The sequence below is a fragment of the Danio rerio genome, chromosome 7 (genome assembly GCF_052040795.2).
Source record: "Danio rerio strain M-AB ecotype USA chromosome 7, GRCz13ab, whole genome shotgun sequence".
NCBI classification, from domain to species: domain Eukaryota; kingdom Metazoa; phylum Chordata; class Actinopteri; order Cypriniformes; family Danionidae; genus Danio; species Danio rerio.
The window spans coordinates 71,054,711-71,075,432 of NC_141027.1; the positions used below are offsets into that span (position 1 = coordinate 71,054,711).

The 20,722-nt window shown below is 42.1% G+C and overlaps 1 protein-coding gene and 1 long non-coding RNA gene across 2 annotated transcripts in view; both read right to left on the reverse strand.

Annotated features, from left to right (window-relative positions):
- The window catches only part of mmp15b (matrix metallopeptidase 15b), a 75,532-nt gene that overhangs the window by 41,930 nt on the left and 12,880 nt on the right, over positions 1-20,722 (reverse strand). The gene's annotated exons all lie outside the window — the stretch shown is intronic.
- LOC147843276 (uncharacterized) lies at positions 661-4,709 on the reverse strand. Its single transcript, XR_015496492.1, has 3 exons — positions 2,837-4,709; positions 2,413-2,722; positions 661-2,245 (listed from the first exon to the last, which is right to left on the reverse strand). It is a non-coding gene; the product is annotated as an uncharacterized LOC147843276 (long non-coding RNA).

Here is a 20,722-nt window from a genome sequence, read left to right on the forward strand (position 1 = left end):
GCGGCACGGTGGCTCAGTGGTTAGCACTGTAGCCTTGCAGCAGGAAAGTGACTGGTTCGAGTCCCAGCTGGACCATTTGCATTTCTGTGTAGAGTTTGCATGTTCTCCCTGTGTTGGCGTGTGTTTTCCCTGGGTGCTCCGGTTTCCCCCACAATCCAAAGTCATGCACTACAGGTGAATTGAATGAACTAAATTAGCCGTAGTGTTTGAGTGTGTGAGAGTATATGGGTGTTTCTCAGTACTGGGTTGAGGATGGAAAGGTATCTGCTGCGTAAATTAATGGTAGAATAGTTGACGGTTCATTCCGCTGTGGCAACCCCTGATAAACAAGGGACTAAGCCAAAAGAAAAGAGAATGAATGAAGCCCTGTAAATAGTTATTTTTTTATAACATTTTACAATCCAAGTGATTTAAAGGCAACCATGGCTTTCATGACATTCAGGGCTTCATTCATTTTCTTTTCTGCTTAGTGCCTTTATTAATCCCCGGTCGCCACAGCAGGATGAGCCGCCAACTTATTCAGCATATGTTTTAAGCAGCGGATGCCTTTCCAGCTGCAATTCATCATTGGGAAAACATTCAGGGCTTAATATAACGTAAATATATCCGTTCATTAGCATAAATTTCCATATTTTGATTCATGCTTTTATTTTCTTTTTTCAATTTGTTTATGCTTTTAAATTCCATTATGGGAGCTCGATCTTTCTTCCAACAACTTTTAACCGTTAAAAGTTTGAAAAAGTGGCTTTTATTATCATTTTTAATAGTTTAAAGTGATATTGTCTGGGTTGTTGTTGTATATTACGCAAGCGAAACAATTTAATAATCTGCCAGTACATTTTTTGCTATTTTACAAACTTATTTGTGCATATATTATTTCTTATACAATATATCATTACTAAAATGTCAATTAAAGTCCCTTTATTAAACTGTAAAGTGGAATTTTTAACATAAGAAGTCGACAGAGAAAAATCAACATCCAATAATGCAATTCACAACCATAAATAAACAGAAAACACTTAAAATAGGAAAACTGTTGATTAATAGATACATTTTATAAAGTAGTTAAAACCTGTCAAAGTATCTTTTAGGATTAGACAAAGAGGGTTTAAAGTCATAAAACAAAACTAAAACTGGGACTCATAACAGTTACATTAAAAATAAGATGTGACCGCTTTAAGACCACAGCGATTGAAAACAACATCAGTCTGTCACTGCCATGAGAATGAAAGAGAAAGCCGATATTGTCACAGACCGAAAGAGCGTCACACCTGTTATAAGCTGACACTTAATACCGGCCCAGACTGTGTGAGAACACTCTCGCACAGATTGAGGGGCGACGGCACCAGCTGGGCCAGTCAGTTTATCAGGCCTCAGAAGCAGAGTATGTCCCGGGGCTTTTCCTCAAGCCAGAAACATACAGAGCGACACATCTGCCTCACGCGTTGGAGACGGTGGGGGAATCCAAAAAGCCACAGAGACCATTTAAGGGGGTAAAAGCATTATGTAAGGCTCTGATGTTCATTAAATAAGACTACAGCTACAGCTTAGCATCATTAGTGTGGTAATTAACCCAAATTATGTAATTAAACCACCCACTGATAAGCCCACCCGGTGCCTATGGCCACCAAACAGAAGTCAGGAAATCAGATTTCTCAATTGTTTCACCTATCCATGACATAAAGCTGAGAGAGCAGATGGAGATTTCTCTTGGTTCCCAGATTATTCTTAAACAAGTCTAATGTAGGGCTGCTCGATATTGGAAAAAATCTGACATTGCGATATTTTTTATCTGCGAGATATACAGTATATACATTTTTACCAGATCATACAATATATAAACAGTTTCACCAGATGACTTGAAAGCTGCTATTTAGAAAGGATTTATTCATTTAAATTGATTGTGATGATTCTGCAGGGAAGTGAATCATTCGTAAAAATGTCAAAAAATTTATTAAAAGCAAAGATAAAAGTGAAATGAACAGTGTTTTATGGTTTTTGAGGCAGTCAAATAGTATTCAGGCTCAGAATTTGCTTTACTGTGTGAATATTTCAATAAAATTATCCTTTATTGAAGCTACAATGGTAACATTTCTTGTGCCTGAATACTTTGAACGCTGTCAGGCCTTAAAAACACATGCAACTGAAAAACTTTCATCTCATTATGGTTAAACTCTGCAATAAAAACACAATTCTCGTCTGTCCTGAACTGTTTTTCCTGATCAACTATAATCATAACTCAAAACTGCAGATCCTGCGATGTGACTATTGCAGATGCACACATTGCGATATCGATGCTGAAACGATATATTGTGCAACCCAAAAGAGTTTTGAGTTTTGACAAGAAAGTTTAAACACTGGTGGAAAAAGTGGTGGATTTTAAGCAGGTATTCATTTTATTACTGTACTTACTGGACATATTTCAATAACTTTATCAGAGTAATTTTATTTTGGGAACTTTTTCTTCTTACTCTGCAGCAATTCTAAAATGTAGTTAAAAAGTACAATATTATGCTTTGAAATGTAGTGGAGTATAGCACATTTTATACTGGGGAAATCATCACCTGCTTAGGAGCGTTAATCAAATAATATTAGCAATTCTGTCATAAATTCTAGGGATCTGACTGCATCTGTTCTGAAATCAACAATTGATTAAGTGATCTGGTCAGGGGCGACGCAGTGGCGCAGTAGGTATTGCTGTCGCCTCACAGCAAGAAGGTCGCTGGTTCAAACCTCGGCTGGGTCATTTGGCGTTTCTGTATGGAGTTTGCATGTTCTCCCTGCGTTCGCTTCGGTTTCCCCCACAGTCCAAAGACATGTGAAAAGTGAAATGTACAGGTGAATTGGGTAAGCTAAATTGTCCCTAGTGTATGTATGTGTGCGAATGAGTGTAAATGGCTTTCCCTTTGATAGGTTGCGGCTGGAAGGGCATCCGCTGTGCAAAACATATGCTGGATAAGTTGGTGGTTAACTCTGCTGTGGCGACCCCAGCATTAATATAGAGACTAAGCCGAAAAGAAAATGAATGAATGAATAATCTGGTCAGGGCAATTCTTCAGCTAACGACTCACTGATTCATTCAAATAATCCTCTCACAGCTTAGATTCAAAAGCAAGTCACTGATTCAAATGATCCAGTCAGAACAAGTCTCCAGTTAACAACTCACTGATTTAAATGATCAGATTAGAGCAAGGCTGTGATTGAAATATGTCCATACTATGTAGTATGCTAAATACAGTAAGTGAACCAAGTAGTATGTCTGAATTCATAGTGTTGAAAAATTCATAGTAATCGAAAAATTGACAAATGGCGAATGTAGTACGTCCGATTATCATTTATACTGACATTCATACTATATGAAATGTCCTTTTCTAATGGTCTTGTTGTAAATTCAAAATGAAATGTAGTATCTACTTAAGCAGTAAACGATTTTGGATGCAGCCCAAGTCTTCAGTTAACAACTCACTGATTCAAATGATCCAATCAGATTGAGTCTTCAGTTAATTCACATTTAAATTATCCAATCTGAGGAAAGCTGCAGTCACACTGCACTTTTCTTCCCATAGACTTCCAGTTATACCCATGTGAATGCGGCAGACTGGAACAGTAAGCTCGTGCGAAAAGTTTGCAGTTTGCTGCATTGCAAAGTTTAAGCTTGGTGAAATCTGACCTGCAAAATTGCATCCCTTGACTGCATAAGACCAATCAAAGAGCAAAACATGACCTCTCTGTACAGAAATTTAAAATATACACAAAATCCAGTATGTGAACCGAGAAGTATGTCTGAATTCATAGTGATAGAAAATCCATAGTAATCGAAAAATTAACAAATGGTGGATGTACTACGTCCGATTTCCATTTATACTAACATTCATACTATTCATACTATATAAAATCTCCTTTTCTAATGGTTTTGTTGTAAATTCAAATTCAAATGTAGTATCTACTTGAGCGGTAGGTGATTTTGGATGCAGCCCAAATCATCAGTTAACAACTCACTGATTCAAATGATCCAATCAGAACGGGTCTCCAGTTAAAAATCCACATTCAAATAATCCAATCAGAGGAAAGCTGTGGTCGCACTGCACTTTTCTCCCCATAGACTTCCATTTATACCCATGTGAATGCGGCAGACTGGAAAAGAAAGCTCATGTGACAAGTTTCGCAGTTTGCTGCATTGCAAAGTTTAAGCTTGGTGAACTCTGACCTGTGAAATTGCATCCTGTGACTGCATAAGACCAATCAAAGATCAAAACATGACCTCTCTGTACAGAAATGTAAAATATAGGCAAAATCCAGTAAGTGAATCGAGTAGTATGTCTAAATTCATAGTGTTAAAAAATCCATAGTAATCGAAAAATTGAAAAATGGCGGCTGTAGTACGTCCGATTTCCATTTATACTAACATTTATACTATTCATACTATATAAAATGTCCTTTTCTAATGGTCTTTTTGTAAATTCAAATTGAAATGTAGTACCTACTTAAGCAGTAGGCGATTTTGGTTGCAGCCCAAGTCATCAGTTAACAACTCACAGATTCAAAGGATCCAATTAGAACGGGTCTTCAGTTAACAATTCACATTCAAATTATCCAATCAGAGGAAAGCTGTGGTCGCACTGCACTTTTCTCCCCATAGACTTCCAGTTATACCCATGTGAATGCGGCAGACTGGAACAGTAAGCTCGTGCGAAAAGTTTGCAGTTTGCTGCATTGCAAAGTTTAAGCTTGGTGAACTCTGACCTGCAAAATTGCATCCCGTGACTGCATAAGACCAATCAAAGAGCAAAACATGACCTCTCTGTACAGAAATTTAAAATATACACAAAATCCAGTATGTGAACCGAGAAGTATGTCTGAATTCATAGTGATAGAAAATCCATAGTAATCAAAAAATTGACAAATGGTGGATGTACTACGTCCGATTTCCATTTATACTAACATTCATACTATTCATACTATATAAAATGTCCTTTTCTAATGGTCTTATTGTAAATTCAAATTGAAATGTAGTATCTACTTGAGCAGTAGGCGATTTTGGATGCAGCCCAAATCATCAGTTAACAACTCACTGATTCAAATGATCCAATCAGAACGGGTCTCCAGTTAACAATTCACATTCAAATCATCCAATCAGAGGAAAGCTGTGGTTGCACTGCACTTTTCTCCCCATAGACTTCCATTTATACCCATGCAAATGCGGCAGACCGGAAACACAAGCTCATGTGTCAAGTTTCGCAGTTTGCTGCATTGCAAAGTTTAAGCTTGGTGAACTCTGACCTGTAAAATTGCATCCCTTGACTGCATAAGACCAATCAAAGATCAAAACATGACCTTTTTGTACAGAAATGTAAAATATAGGCAAAATCCAGTATGTCAACTAAGTAGTATGTCTAAATTCATAGTGTTAGAAAATCCATAGTAATCGAAAAATTGAAAAATGGCGGCTGTAGTACGTCCGATTTCCATTTATACTAACATTTATACTATTCATACTATATAAAATGTCCTTTTCTAATGGTCTTTTTGTAAATTTAAATTAAAATGTAGTACCTACTTGAGCAGTAGGCGATTTTGGTTGCAGCCCAAGTCATCAGTTAACAACTCACAGATTCAAATGATCCAATCAGAACGGGTCTCCAGTTAACAATCCACATTCAAATCATCCAATCAGAGGAAAGCTGTGGTCGCACTGCACTTTTCTCCCCATAGACTTCCATTTATACCCATGTGAATGCGGCAGACTGGAAACACAAGCTCGTGTGACAAGTTTCGCAGTTTGCTGCATTGCAAAGTTTAAGCTTGGTGAACTCTGACCTGTGAAATTGCATCCTGTGACTGCATAAGACCAATCAAAGATCAAAACATGACCTCTCTGTACAGAAATTTAAAAATGAACTAATCGTCCGACTAGTCTCTAGTTAACAGAGGGAGTCCTCAATAAACAATTTATTGATTCAAATTATTCAGTCTGAAAGAGGCTCCATTTAATGACTCATTTATTCAAACGATCCAGTCAGAACAAGACTCCAGTTAACAACTCACTGATTCAAATGATTCAGTCACAGCAAGTCTCCAGGTAATGATTCGTGAGTTCAAATGATCTGGTCAGAATGAGCCTCCAGTCAGGGACTCACTGATTCTAATGAATATTAGAATTTATTTGTGTAAATGAATATTATATGTAAGCCACAAGTGTCCATTGTTTGTGAATCTGTTTATTGAGCCGTTTCATCCCAATGAATGAATGATTGAACATGCACGTTCATCTCAATGCATTACCATCTAAATAGAGTAGGTTTTACTAAAAAATTAAACATGATGTTAAGATAACAGAAATGGCCATACATCTTCATCACTACGGTGAACATAATAGATATAAGCTCACATAAAATTGAAAAGAAGTAATTATCTATTTACTAATATATTTTTCTATTATTAATAATATAATACTCTTAAGTATAAATGAAAGTATACTTGATAACTGTTGTCCACATCAAATCATGCTTACAAAAGTGAATCACTTAGAACTTAATCATTTAATCTCATTTATTTCTAACTGTTACTTGTGTAAGTTAGCAGAAACATCTAAGATAAAACTGGCAAATAAGTGAATTGTTACCAAGAGAAAAATGCAATACTAACAAGCAATTCAGAACCAATCGCTCACAATGGTGTTTGTGCATACACAGTGCTGTTTTTCACCTGGTATTAATTAGCTGAAGGCTAATGTGGACGTCCCACAGGGCTCGTGTGGGCTGGGGTCACTGCTTCTATAATGTCTCCTTCTCTTCCTACTCAGTAACCATGGCTGTCTCACAGTTGCCTGGTCCAGATCTCCACTTTCCATGGCCACAGAAAACACAGGCCTTTGTGCTGTGAAGGCAGCTGAATAACAGGCAAACCGTTGAATAGCTGGCCCTGTTCTGGCTAGGAGAAACATGCCAACACACCAAAAACCAGCTATCTATAGCCTGCAGAAGCAGAAAGTAATTATGAGCCAACGTTCATAACAGGGCTGCACGATTTTGGAAAAATATCATTGCAATGTTTAGCTTTTCTGCAATATATACTGTGATATGAATACCAGATGACCTGAATATCTCGATTTGGAAAGAACTGATCATTTTAAATGGATTGGGAGGATTCTGTAAGGTAGTGCATCTGCACAAAATAAAATAAACAATCAGCAAGCATACACTACCTAACAAAAGTCTTGTCATCGAACCCAGTTGTAAGAGCAACAAATGAAAACTTGACTTCTAGTTGATCATTTGGGAAAGTAGCAGAAGGTAGACTTTTCAGATGAATCATCTGTTGAAGTGCATCTCAATCATCACAAATACTGCAGAAGACCTACTGGACCCCGCGTGGAGCCAAGATTCTCACAGAAATCCGTCAAGTTTGGTGATGGAAAAATCATGGTCTGGGGTTACATTCAGTATGGGGGCGTGCGAGAGATCTGCAGAGTGGATGGCAACATCAACAGCCTGAGGTAACAAGACATTTGTGCTGCCTATTACATTACAATCTCTCTGGAAAGGGCAAATTCTCCAGCAGGACAGCACTACTTCTCACACTTCAGCCTCCACATCAAAGCTCCTGAAAGCAAGAAGGTCAAGGTGCTCCAGGATTGGCCAGCCCAGTCATCAGACATGAACATTATTGAGCATATCTGAAGTAGGATGAAGGAGGAGGCATTGAAGATGAATCCAAAGAATCTTGATGAACTCTGGGAGTCCTGCAAGAACGCTATCTTTGCCACTCCAGATGACTTCATTAATAAGTGATTTGAGTCATTGCAGAGATGTGATGCTGTCGTCCAAGCTCATGGGAGTCATACACAATATTAAATCTTTTTACACTACACCATGACTTTATATCCTATACTGTACATTATTTCTGTTAAGTGACAAGACTTTTGTTTAAGCAAAGTCAGTCCTTGTTGTCCTAATTAAATAATTAAACATCAAGGCAAGATCATATTTTATTTTGGTAAAATAAGCAAGGCCTTAGCCTTTCATATAAGCCACTTCTGATACCAAATTATCAACTAGAAGTCAAGTTGTTATTTGTTGTTTTTAAAACTTGTATAGGCGACAAGTCTTTTGTCAGTTAGTATAGATAAATGCAATCAAGAAAAAGATACAAATGAAATAAACAGCGTATACTTCGAGGGGTATGACAACATTTGGGCATACAGTATTTCAATAGTCAAATCTAAAATAATACTGTGTAGTGTTTGTTGTATAAAATCCTCATACAACCACAGGCCTCAAAAACACAAGCAAATATGAAACTATAATCCATTCAACATTGCAAATCCTGCAATGTGTTGCGAATGATCACATTGCGATATTGATGCTAAAACAATATATTGTGCAGCCCTAATGCAAAATTATTTCTATTTTTGTCAATTTAATTTGTTCAAAAACCTTTATATAAGCTATAAGCAAAATATTAACAGCTTGCGGTTCAAATGAGGTGTCCAGATTGCAAATCGGCAAGGGTTTACAAAAGCATCTGCATTTTAGGTGGCTGTGTCAATCTCACTGACAGTTGAAACAATACACTCATCGTACTCTCTGACGAAACAAACCAGCTGTTTGGGTTGCAGTCAAAGTTCAGCTGTTTACATCTCTTCAGTGTTTCGTGCCTCAAATTGACCTATTTCATCTGTCAAAGACATTATAATTTGTATAACAAAAAATGGATACAAAGCTTTGACAGATACGACCATATATTATAAAACCTAAAAGATTTGGTTACTTACAATCTCACATCTTTAAACTCTACACCACAGGTGTCAAATCCAGTTCCTGGAGGGCGGCGGCTCTGCACAGTTTAGTTCCAACCCTGCTTCAACACATTTTTACCAGTAGATTTTAAACAAACCTAAATAACTCAATTAGTTTGATCAGGTGTGTTTAATTAGAGTTAAAGCTAAACTGTTCAGAGCAGCAGCCCTCCAGGAACTGGATTTGACACCTGTGCTCTACACAGTATGATCAAAAAGTCATGAAAATATGTTATGTTTTTGCGAAAACAATCGCCCTTGGTGCTCTTTATCCTGCTTTTTACTCGGATACACAAAAATATTGTTCTGATCAGTAAGAGTTTATAAATTATTTAATTCAAAGCAAAACTGACAGAAACAAAAACAGTTGACAGAGTATACTGTACACTTACTTGCGAATTATTTAGTCACAAGATGGTGTGCAAACAGTCAAAAATGCAAAGCTGACAGAAACAAAAACAGCTAATGGAGTATACACTAACTTACACATTATTCAGTCACAAGATGGTGTGCAAACAGTCAAAAATGCAAAGCTGACAGAAACAAAAACAGCTGAGGGAGTATACACTAACTTACACATTATTCAGTCACAAGATGGCGGCAAACAGTCAAAAACGCAAAGCTGGCAGAAACCAATTCATATGAATAAAGCATAGACTAACCTTCATATTATTCATTCACAAAATGGTGCCAAATAGTCAAAAACGTGGCTTGACAGACAAGCAAATACATGAATATGAATGCAAGTATATAACATGAACGGATTCACAGGCGCCCAAGGTGATCGTTCGAGGTTACTAAAGTAACCCTTCGTTCCCCGAGGAGGGGAACGGAAGCACTATAAGTGGATTTGATTGTAAAATCCACGCATTGGGAGGTTCGGTTCAGAAGCTACTCGTCTGAAAGAGTATTGAACGGGCCAATTAAGAATGAATTGGCAGCGCAAGCCTGCGCAGGTGAGCGGCATAAGCAATCAACTGAGTATATAAGCTCACCTGGCGCCAGCAGACGCTATCCTTTTTAAGCTGAAGAGACTTTCAACAGCTAAGGGACAGTCATTATGGCGACGGAGTATAGTGCTTCCGTTCCCCTCCTCGGGGAACGAAGGGTTACTTTAGTAACCTCGAACGTTCCCCTTCGGGGGGAACTTCAGCACTATAAGTGGATTTGATTGTAAAATCCACGCATTGGGAGCCCATTGAAAGCGCCATAATGACTGCACCTTACCAACACCCCCGATGAGGAGATAGTCAAGCAAGCGTGACGCACCCACATCATGGGGGGCGCGGTCCTCCAACGTGTCCCTGGCCCTAATTTATCCTACTTCAACAGAAGTTTTACGGATTTATATATATTTTTTTGGGAAGTCGTGAGCATCTAGATAATTCTAGGAAATACGACAGTACGTTGGGAAGCGTGCAATCCCGATAGGGAGGACGCTGCGGAGGCCATCCGTTACCCAAGGGGGGATAGATGGCAGAATTTACATATGGACTAGCCCTAAAAAGGGGGAGTACGCATAGCAAAAGAGTGGTTAGCGGGGAGGGAAGACACGGGTCCGCCCAGGGGGGGACTTAACCGTGGCTGAATAAGCATATGGGATCGCCTAGTGGGGACCACGCATAGCAGGCACCTTTACCCAAAACGCGGGCTGACCAGCGGGCAGACCTACAACGTAGTGGGCCAGCAAGTGACTCCTCCGCTGAGTCAGTGCTGGGGGCCACGGAGGAATCTGCAGGGCTCACCTGACGGGGAACTTTACTGACAGATAAAAAGGCGCACGTATCTCCGTGTTAGGGAAAATGGCGCAGCAAGCGTGTTTCAACACCCTACCGAATTGTTTCCTCAATCACCAAGGGTTACCTAATACCCTTGAGGAAACCGGCTCCACTCGCAGATTGTAAAACCTTGCAAATGTGTTGGGTGTCACCCAGCCCGCAGCTCTACAGATGTCTGTTAGAGGGGCGCCGCGTGCGTGCGCTCGAGAGGATGCGAAGCTCCGAGTGGAGTGCGCACGCGCTCTCGGGGGACGCGGCTCATCTCGGCTCTGATAGTGAAAGAAGGCATCCACAATCTAGTGGGAACTTATTTCGGTACGGCACTTCCCTGCTGCCGACCGCTATAACAGACGAAGAGCTGCTCAGATGATCTAAACTCTGAGTGCGGTCCGGATAATACGCAAAACGCGAACTGGACAATAAATAAGGGCTGGGTCTGCCTCCTCCGAGGGCAGCGCTTGCAGGCTCACTACCTCGTATTAAAACGGAGTGGTAGGAACCTTGGGCACATATCGCGGGCGGGGTCTCATACGTGAGAGAAGCCAGCCCAATTACAGGCACGAGTCACTGACCGAAAAATGCCTCCGGGTCCCCGACCCTCTGATCGATATCAACGCGACCAGCAGAGCTGTCTTCAGGGACAGAAATATACTGAGTCGAGGATCGAAGGGATCTGACGCGGCTTGTGTAGCGAGGGCGAGATCCTAAGAGGGCATGAGAGGGGGCGGGGTGGATTAATTCGCTTAACGCCCCTGAGGAACCGGATGATGAGGTTATGCGTTCCCACGGTGCTGCCAGCCACCGCGTTATGAGAGCGGAGATGGCAGCCACGTAACCTTGAGTGTGGAGGGCGACAGCCTGCTCTCCAGCTTCTCTCGGCGTAAAGAAAGCACAACGCTGATCTGGCAAATTACGGGGGTCTTCTCAGCGAGAGACACACCATTCAGTGAATAGACTTCACGTCAGGGCATAGGCGCGCTCGGGGAGGGGGCTCTAGCCCGAGTGACGGTATTAGCCACCGCAATCGGAGGTTACCTAAGTCTTCCTCGCGTCTAAAAATCTCCAAAGATCGGCGAGGGTGCCAGGTGGTGCCCTGTCCCTGAGAGAGTAGGTGCTCTCTCGAAGGGACTGCCAGGGGAGGGCTATCGCGAGGGAGAGCTCTGACATCCAGGTCCGGTTGAGCCAGAGGGGCGCAACCAGCAACCTGTTCCTCGTCCTCCCTGACCATGCACAGTAACTGCGCGAGCAGGCTCACTGGGGGAAACGCGTATTGCGCGTGCCCCGAGGCCAGCTGTAAGCCAGTGCATCCGTGCCGAGAGCGCTCGGTCAGGGAAAGAACAACTGGCAATGAGCGATCTCGGGGGAAGCAACAGATCGATCTGGGCTTCCCCGAATCGCGCCCATATCAGCTGAACAGACTCGGGGTGGAGTCTCCATGCTCCATGACGCAAGGCTGCCGTGAGAGCGCATCGGCTGCACGGTTGAGCTTGCCTGAATATGAATGGCGTGCAGCGATTTCAGCCGCGGATGACTCCAGAGGAGCAGACGGCGGGCGAGCTGAGACATGCGGCGAGAGCGCATACCCCCTATACGGCTGATATACGCCACCGCCGCCGTACTGTCCGTCCTGACCAGCACGTGTTGCCGCTCCAGCACCGGAAAAAAACGGTGGAGAGCGAGGAACACTGCCAACAGCTCCAGGCGATATGCCAATGCAACTGGGTACCTTTCCACAGGTCCGCAGCCGCATGCCCGCAACGCACAGCCCCCCAGCCCGTGTTGGAAGCGTCTGCTGAAACGACAACAAGACTGGACGCCTGTTCTAGAGACACCCAGGCCTGTAGGAACGAGGGGTCGCTCCAAGGGCTGAGGGCGCGGCGACACAGCGCAGTAACAGAGACTCGGTGTGCGCGCGCGTGCCATGCGCGTCTGGGGACTCGATCGTGAAGCCAGTGCTGAAGTGGTCTCATATAGAATAATCCGAGCGGCATGAAGCGGCTGCGGATGCCATATGCCCCAGGAGCCTCTGAAATAGTTTCAGTGGGACCACTATTTTACTGTCGAGCTCTCTCAGACAGTACAGCATCAGCTGAGCGCGCTCTCCGGAGAGGCGCGCTGCCATGGTGACCGAGTCCAGCTCCAGCCCGAGAGAAGAGATCCTCTGCACGGGGGCGAGTTTGCTCTTTTCTCGGTTGACCTGAAACCCCCACAGGTGGAAGTGCCAGAGCACTTTGTCTCTGTGCATAATCAACTCTGTGCATAATCAAAGAGAGGGCAAATTCAGCCAGTCGTAAAGAAATTGAGTATGCAGATGCCCGCGAGCCGAAGGGGCGCTGAGGCACCCTCCGCGGGCTTGGTGAGGACCCGCGGAGACAGAGAGAGCCCGAAGGGGAGGGCTTTGTATTGCCAAGCTCGACCTTCAAACGCAAACCGCAGAAACTGTCGGTGGCGAGGAAGAGTGGAGACAAGGAAATACGCGTCCATCAGGTCTAATGCTGCAGACCAACCCAGAGGACGAACGCACCGGAGGATGCGCTTCTGCGTGAGCATTCTGAACGGCAGCTTGTGCAGGCAGCGGTTCAAAACGCGCAGATCTAGGATTGGCCGTAACCCACCGCTCTTTTTGGGCACGATGAAGCGTGGGCTGTAAAACCCGCTCTCCATCTCGGCTGGAGGGAGCGGCTCGATTGCATCCTTCGCCAGGAGGACAGCAATCTCCTCTCGCAAGACAGGGGCGGACAGGGGGCTGGACCCTGGTGAATACACACCCGTGACTTGGGGGGCCGTTTCGCGAACTGAATCGCATAGCCGAGTCTGATTGTGCGTATGAGCCACCGCGAAGAGCTGGCCCGCGCTAACCAGGCAGGCAGAGCTCTCGCTAATGGACTCATCGCTACAATCGCTGACGTACCAGCAGTGGGGCAGCGCGGAGTGGGTGTGCTGATCCGGGAAGCTCGCGGGTCCCACGGAAAAGCTGGAGGTGAGATATTTTGCTCTCACTCCAAACCCGAGCTCCGGAGGGGAGGCTCGAGGGGTGGGAGAAAGGAGACCGTCCTCCCAGCGCTCGTGAGCCACTGGCGAAACGCACCGAATCTGCAAGCTAGAAAGCATAGCGTCCCAGACTGGCAGATTTCGGGCTGTCACATCTGGGGAAGTGAAAAGTGCCCTTTCATAATGTTTTCATGGCAGTAAAAAGTGCCGTTGGAAATGGGGCCCCGCCCTCCAGCGGGGAAAGAGCAAGTTCCCTCTTCTCCAGATGGCCTGTCCCAGGGGCGCTTCGCGGTCCGTTGCCGGACTTAGCGGCGTTCTGGGCAGGGGGGCTGCCTGCTTCCGAGGTGCCCGACGCGCTCGCTTCGCCGAAGGCGTGTGCGGGGGCGGAGCAGCTCTCGTAGGCGGGCGCCTTCGGCGAGGAGCAGGTATGAATGACACGGCGGGCGGAGCGGGCTACGGACCGCCGATAAGACATCACCCACCAACTGCTCTCTCACCGCCTTGAATTCCTGGGTGAATTCACAGACAGTGTCGCCGAACCTGGCTGGGGATATGGGGAAGTCAAGAAAGCGGACTTTGTCGACTTTGCGCATATCAGCCAGGGGTGGCGCTCCTGGACCACTAATGTGGACATCGTCCTCCCCAACGCACACGCAGCGGACTCAGTAGTCCGAAGAGCTAATTCGGCGGCGGTGCGAAGCTCGTAAGCCTGGGTTGGACCCACCCTCGTGCAGCTCGGCCAGCGCCTGCGCTTGGTAGCGCTGGTAGGTGGCTATCGCATGCAAGGCGGAAGCAGCCTGGCCCGCAGCTATGTAAGCTCTAGCTCCGAGGGAGGTAGATAACTTACAGGCTTTGGATGGGAGACGAGGCGAACCCGCCAAGAAGAGGCGCCGCCCGGATTTACCGCCATCGCGCACTCAACCTGAGGAATCGCCACATACCCCCTGGCTGTTTCACCGTCAAGAGTGGTTAGGGTGGAGGAACACGCAGCACGAGCAGAAAAAAGTGCTTTACAAGACCGCGTGAGCCTACTGTGCACCTCCGGGAAGAGGGGAACGCCCCTCTAGTCGGTCCGGCCGCGGAGCTGGGGGATAAACCATCTCCAACCCACGGCCGAAGCAGCCCGGGAAAGCACGGCTAACATGTCCGTTTCAGGATCCGTAGTGACAGCGCTCACCAGCCCGAAGGGGGCGAGCGGGTCTGGATCATCATCGGACAATGAAAGCCCACCCTCCGATGCCGCGGTGGACATCTGGTCTCCGGTGTCATCGGGCGTAAGGGCTACCATCTGTTAGACGGATCGCTTCCCCCGCCCGAAGCTTGGATGGAGCGCTTAGAGGAGCGGGAGGTCCGCGGGCCCGTGGGCGACGGATTATCTCTCGCTGAAACCCTCAGATCTGCCCGAGTGCCCGCTGCAGAGCAGGGGACAACTGGGGTGGTTCGCCCTTTTGCAAAGGCTAACCGCGATCTTGCGCAACAGTCATGGCATCGCAATGACGACATGAACTGCCCGCGAGCAGCGCATTAACATGCTGGACCCCCAGACATGTAACGCAGTGCCCGCGCCCATCATCCGAGGACAGGAAACCACCGCATCCAGAAACGCACAGTCGGAGCGCCGTCCTGATAAGGACGTGCTGCACGACTGTGTTGCTCTTTCTGTGAAGTTTGCAACTTTATACGCACCGCTCTGGAGGACCGGACCCAAAGAACGCCAGGCAAGGGAGAAACCCAGCTCGACCGTCTGCCACTGCGTGTACACACTCTGGACCGGGAGAATGCTCTCGTTCGCTCAGAATCGCTGGTCACAGCAGGAGGAACCCTCATCGACTCGATCAGAAAGTCTCTGAAGCGAAAAGGATAGCGTCTGCTGGCGCCAGGTGAGCTTATATACTCAGTTGATTGCTTATGCCGCTCACCTGCGCAGGCTTGCGCTGCCAATTCATTCTTAATTGGCCCGTTCAATACTCTTTCAGACGAGTAGCTTCTGAACCGAACCTCCCAATGCGTGGATTTTACAATCAAATCCACTTATAGTGCTGAAGTTCCCCCCGAAGGGGAATTGTAGTTCCTGAATGAATAACCTCGCCTGTTATTTAGAGGTTGTTATCTCTGAATAGCATTCCTTGGAAAGTTGTGACAGACCAGTCAGAATCAAGCACAGACATATGTATAAAATTAAGTTATAATTAAAGGAAAGATACTTTAAGTTAATCATGTTTTAACTTATTTACTTTATTTATACAACCCTATATAAGTCTTTTTAATGTAAATTTTACAAAAACTTTTTTACATTACATTAAACTTTAAATGACTCGTTAAAAAGTTTGTTTGAGTCAGCCTGAAAAAAAAATACTTTATAGTGTAAAATGTGTGGAAGTGGCATGTTTCTGTGCTCATTTTGCACATGAGCAGCTCATGGTGTGTCACAAAGCAACTTAGTTCTCAGTCACTTAGACAGTGTCAACAATACCAACTTTTGCATTTTTCATCAAAATATTAGTTTGTTTCATTTTTGAACACTGATTATAGTATAACGATTTTAAGTATAGTGCTAGTAGTACTATCATTATTATTATGTATAGTGTTTATATTGTGCCTGCTGCAGCCATGGTACACTAATAACTTCCCAGAACTTCACAACAGGTTACTGTAATTTTTCAAGGTAAATTACATTAGTGTCACTTTACAAAATGTAACTGTTCATTTTTACGTATTCAGAATTTTATTGTGAAATTAAAGTAAGGCATCATGATTACATCAAATTACTGTAAAATGGCTGTATCTTTTGCACGTTAGTTATTGGAATTCAAACACTATTACCATTTTCTTCAACACAGAAATGAATACAAATTAACGTTTATGCAAGTTCAGGCACTTTTATTAATTATTGAGTATATGCCGAAGCATGCTTATAACTTTTAATTTGTCAGTAACCTGGGTTAATCGTTTCCGGTGAACTGTATGCCAATGCAAAATTGAAGTGTTTAAGTTCTGTTTTCTTTTAAAAGGAGCAATTTCCACAGGCTGATTGATATCCGATATAAAGTGGGTGTCAGATTTTACAAGAAGCACTGCATTAAGTAATTTTTTTTCTACTGTCTTTATAATATAAGCATTTATTTTACTGCAGTATATTCAATGGAGCTTCTGTGCTAGCCTGCCGATTTTGACGGGCGCGTGCGAGCAAATGGCTATTTGTCTCGTTTTACGGTTGAGCAACTAAATAAATGCTAAAGTCTGTTAAACTGATTGTATTTGAATTACATTACAACATTGATGCTGTAAAAGGAACCATATAAAATGAAAAAAAAAAAAAACAATAACAAGAAGTTTATCAGTATGGGAAACACACTAGCTCGGCATATACCCCATTTAGAAATATTTACAGAATTATAGCTGATATGAAGTACCTCACAATAATTTACTGTGAACTTACACACAGAACCTTGCTGTAAAAGTAATACAATTATTAGCCAGTAATTTACTGTAAATTTAAGGTCAAATATTTTACAGTGTATGTCAGAAAAGTTCATTGACTATTAAACCAGAGTGAGAGCCAAAAGAGCAACATAGTCTTAGTACACAATGTAACTACAGAAGCGTGAAGCTTTAAATAGGAAAATTATTGAAACTCTTTGGTTTTTGAGCTAGATGCAAATGTCTATTCCAATTCAATGTCTATGCTGAATTAAGCTAAGCTAAAAGTGCTCCTGTCAGAACAAGAGATTGGCTAATGGATTAAAAAAATGCTAAAACTCAACTGTTTAACTCAAGGGGGGAGTTGTAAAATTTGCTTTTTTAAAGTAAAGTTACCTAATCACTTTTAACAGAGCAACTACACTTGTGTCTTTACACCAAATCCAACATTCTTTCTCTGTGTGAGCACAATCTTCCTTGTGTCTCCCACAGGGAAGTGCTGGAGGGCTGTGCAAGGCAAGACACACCTCACCCCCACAGATAAGACTGTGCTGCTTTCAGGCACTCCGAGCCCTGGGGCTTTCAGCAGGGCGAGAGGTGGGAGGGTGTGTGTGCTCGACAAAGACATTACCCTGGTGTTCTGCTTGCTGGCTCACAAAGGACAACAATGATCTTACTTTCATGCTTTATAAGCTCCTACCTTATATCAAGGGCACTTGGGATCATTCTCCTACATATTTGTTGCATGTAGACATAAACCGATATTTGATAATTCAATATATCGCAATACAAAACAAGCACAGTATCGATATTGCTGGAAATGCAACATGGCATAAATAATTATTTAATCTTTTAGATATATGCTGATATTCAATAATTCAATATATCATGATATATTGACATGCACAGTATCGATAATGTTGGGACTTCAAAATACCAAAAATAAATATTTATTATTTAATATTTTACACATTTGCCAATATTTAGTAGTTAAATATATTTTAATTCTCAGCATGCACAGTATCCATACTGTTGGCAATTCAAAATATCATAATATTAACTATGCACAGTGTCGATATTGTTGTCACTTAAAAATGTAATTAATAATAATTTATTATTTAATAATTTAATAATATTATTTAATAATTTAATAATAATAAATTATTTAATTAGACATATGCCAGTATTCAATATTTAAATATATTGTGTTTATATTGACCCTGCACAATATCTATATTTTTGGCACCCTAACCCTAATACCATGAATACTTATATTATTATTTATTTTTTAAGGCTTTATATATATATATATATATATATATATATATATATATATATATATATATATATATATATATATATATATATATATATATATATATATATATATATATATATATATATTATTTATTTATTTATTTTATTTTATTTTATTTTATTTTATTTATTTATTTATTATTATTTTTTTTGAATATTCAGATTGTTGTATATTAGTTGGTTGTTCATCATAGCATCAAATGCTTAAAGACTAAATACTACTTAAAAAATTTCAAATATTAACATTTTTAGGTTATTCAGGCCACGACATGAAACTATGTACGTTTTCATTTGTTAACATCAGTTAATTTCAACATAGGATTACAAAGATTACCGGGTGGTATGACATTGTTCCTTTTTGCGCTTACCAGTTGACCGCTTACTTCCATATGGGCGTCTTTCCCGCTGTTACCAGTTTGTTCAGTTAGCTCGCCATGTACGTTGGCGAACTTTTTACGCAGAGTAGAGTTCACCACGACAACAAGGTTCGAGTCCGGTGAAGAACGATTCCAGAAAGTGGGTACGACAAAAAACAGAATCCAAAAATTAAAATAAGCAAGTAAATAACAGGGTGAGAATGTGGTAAAATCTGAAAATGTGGTAAAAAAAATCAAGCAGCCATGAAAGGCTTTTTTTTTCTGGATTGCTTTTGAAAACATTGTTGGTTAGGTTTGGGAAAAGCGGTGGGCAGGTCAGTCGGTGCTTTTGAAAACACTATTGGTTGGGATTAGGGAAGGAGGAGGGTGGGTCAATCTGTCGCTCAGACAATCAGTGGACAGCAGCTTTTGGTGGATTTAAGCGAAAAGAGCAGGCGCGAATGGCACTCGCAAGAGAAATTTAAGAACTCAAAAAGCATACACAGCGGCCTCAGGTAAATTCGCGAATACAAGAACTGCGAAAAATCAAAACTCCTGGGACGAATTTGGTGCTCTCCAGAAATGTATATAGAGGTACATTTTCAAAATGACAAATACAAACGCATTTATTAATCTTAAATTATGTTAATGTCCTTAAAAAAAAGTCAGAATCATTTTATTAAATGGAATTTATAACAAAAAATTCAGTTGCTTTTCATTTACTATAACATAGCAATAATCTGGCTATTTCTCACTGTTAATTTTTATGCATAACTAACGTTTACTAATCAGATTTTAGTGTTACCAATTATTTTATCATGCTTTTTTTTAATTTAATTAGTTTGAAGCGTTTATTTACTCTGAACATGTATACACAATAAAGCAATTCATATAATACTTTTGGGTTATTATACCTATTAAAGTACTAATTTTTGTAGGTCAAAATTGTTGTAAAAGCTTCCGCAATCAATGGCAACAAGAAAAAGTGATGCCAGACGCCCAAGTGCATGCTTTCAGAATGAACAGTGATGCATGAGATAAACCCGCTTTTAAAGTCTAAAGTGCTTCAGCGTCCATTCCACCATCACAACATCCCATGACATGCATACTGAGTAAGGCTTTGCAGGCAAGGAGAGCCATCTTTCTGTCCCATCAGCCACCGTGCCAACCGCTGGCTCAATGGGACCTTGAGAGCCTCTGCCAACAGCACGTCCTCTAAGAACCTGTGATTCACAGCGCGTCGTGAAAAAGGCTTGGGTTTGGTGTGTGAGAGAGAGCGTGTGTGTGTGTCCAGAACAATGTCAGCCAAGAATCTAACGACTAGAGAGCGCTATTATTGCTAGGGCCTTGGGTGCGTGCCACTTTTTGGTCATTAAGTGAGGGAAGGGAATGCAAGCGGACCGGATCAAGTGAAAAAGATTAAGAGGACGACAGGAAAAAAGAACATGATGGAGGAGTAGAGGAGTCAAATACTGTGAAATGAGTTCAAACGCATAGGGTTATTGGTGCTCCAGACGAGATTCTGGCTCTGATGTCTCGGTTAACTGATTTGTGGAATAATGCAATGACAAATGTCATCTGTTTTAGCTCTGTGCAGCTCTTACTGGGGGATAAAAGCAACAAATAGATTTTAAAAACACATTTGGACTATATCTTCATTAGGCAATAGGAGGCAATTATGAAATTAGACTCAAGGGTCAAAGGATCATGAGCATCAATCAGTTGTCAATTTCATTTTCCACCAGTGTAAATCAATAAACCTTAATCGATGGAAACTAATGCTATACTAAATCAAATATTCAAATGATGACTTCTCAGGAGGAGATGGAAGTAGCACTAATGTTTTTTTATTGCAGGTCACCTCACTTGGTGGCCATCTTTAAAACATCTCTCGAGCATGCAAGTGCAAGCTCCTACCTTTTTAAATGAGAAATCAAATTCTATAAAACTGTTTGACAAGCTTATGATTAAATTTAATATTTGTAATCTAACAACACCTGTCTCTTTAATTTAGATATTTTAAATCTTTGAAACAAAATTTTTTATTAAAAAATAAAAAATAA